The sequence below is a fragment of the Apium graveolens genome, chromosome 7 (assembly GCF_009905375.1).
Source record: "Apium graveolens cultivar Ventura chromosome 7, ASM990537v1, whole genome shotgun sequence".
Taxonomy (NCBI): domain Eukaryota; kingdom Viridiplantae; phylum Streptophyta; class Magnoliopsida; order Apiales; family Apiaceae; genus Apium; species Apium graveolens.
This window is the reverse complement of record NC_133653.1, coordinates 150,824,038-150,826,018: the sequence shown is the minus strand read 5'-3', so window position 1 is coordinate 150,826,018 and position 1,981 is coordinate 150,824,038.

The window sequence follows — 1,981 nt, the reverse complement described above, 5'->3', positions numbered from 1 at the left end:
TTTGTCAAGTAAAAATTAATTTTTTTTAATAAATTATTATTAAAAATAATTAATAAATAATGGTATGTAAATATCTTTTAAATTAAATCATAATTCAACTAAAATTACCAAAAATTAATAATTTAAATTATTTATTGTACCTAAACAAAATTAAATTATTATAATAATATCATATTCTACATTGAAATTTATAATATTACATAAATTAAAAAATTTAAACTTTAGTAATAGATATAAATTATATTTATCCATAAATGTGACGCCCTCAATCTCGGGGTTAGGAAATGAGGACTCACACAACACACCTTTAAAACTAATAATTAAATAAGCATAACCCCGATTAACTAGTAACAGGATCCGGATAAAGTATGAGACAAGATTACACTATCAATTATAAACTATAACCTACAACCCCACATATTTATATAAACATATCGATTCCGGCTGGGAATCGACAGATAACCATTGTATCTTTACAGATTTCCTTCTAGGCGCGTGCTCACTCAAAATACCACTACCTGCTCTGGCAACTCGAAGCCCTCACACGGTAGGGACCACCAGTACCTCTTACGAGCAGTGCGCCTAAGCCTGACCATCTTCTTGCTTAACTGCCATGGTTAGATTAAAATAAAAAAAATGAGTATAAAACTCAGCAAGTAACTATAAAGCAGTTCTACGATATCATTTCACAATATACTTAAACTCAGGGCATTCTACTTTATTTGTTCTAGGTGCAGATTTCCAGCTTTTGGGTTAAGGAAAGGTTTTGAAGGATAATGTGGGGCTTTCAAGGAACAAGGCTCAATGCAGGACGAAGCCAACATTCATCACAATTATTAAAGGATCCGAATAGATCTTTTCAAAAAGAAAGAGGAAAGCATAGTATTTCTTTATATGGAATCAATCATATGATCAACAAATTTAAGAATCGGGTTCTCGAGCTTTAAGCTTCACATTAACATAATCAACTCTTTTCAAAACAATATAAACCATTTTCATTTTCAAGAATCAATTTACTGAACGGAAAGTTTCAATTCCCTTTAAATAATCATTTAGAACCCTTGATTGGATCACTTTATCTTTCCATTTCATCATAATACGGGTGATCAGCCCGTACCGACCTCCATCCGGTCTTTAAGGTACCATCGGCATAATTTTCAACCTTAAGTTGGACTAGCCCCGCTAGCCTCTTACCATGACTGGACTAGTCCCACTAGCCTCTTACGTCCCAATCCAATCCATCAGGAATTCGTTTGGAAACCTTGAGTTGGAAATAAACAAATAGGTTTTCTAAAATTCATTTAATCATTACCAAGAAATATGAAATCATTCAGACTCTTTCAAGTCGAAACTCATTCTTAAGCCAAATTTTAAGAAAACAAAGTTCAGGGAGTGATTCAAGGATAAACAAGGAACAATTCTTAAGGATTCTGTATCAAGGATAACGAGGCATTTAAGTTAAAGGATCAACAGCTATTTAGGGATCATAGGTGATCAGGAAATAAGGTATCATTAAACATGGTTCACAAGGATAATTATAGGGTTCAATACGATTCATGGCTTAATTAATAACTTGAATAGAAAGGACAGATTATTAAAGGGTTGAATCGGTTAAACTTATCAATAACAGTTTTATCAGATCAAGAAGGTATCTCAATTCAATCAGGGTTTCACTAATTAAACATTCAATACTCTACGTGGTATGAACAACATTCTCTTTATAATCATTTACACAAGTAATTAGTTACTTGCCTGAATTTGCTTTCCTGAAGGTTGACTGCCACCTAGCCACCTTTCCTTTCCTTTCCTAGCCTGAATGCCCTCACGCCCGAATCTACAATATAACCAAATCTTAATCATTTCTCAACTCTCGTTCCGGAACGATCACTCAATACGATAGCTCGATTATATTCTTGACTCAAATATACGAGTATAGCTTATACACATAAGCACGTAACACATTCCTTTCTCGTAACCTTTA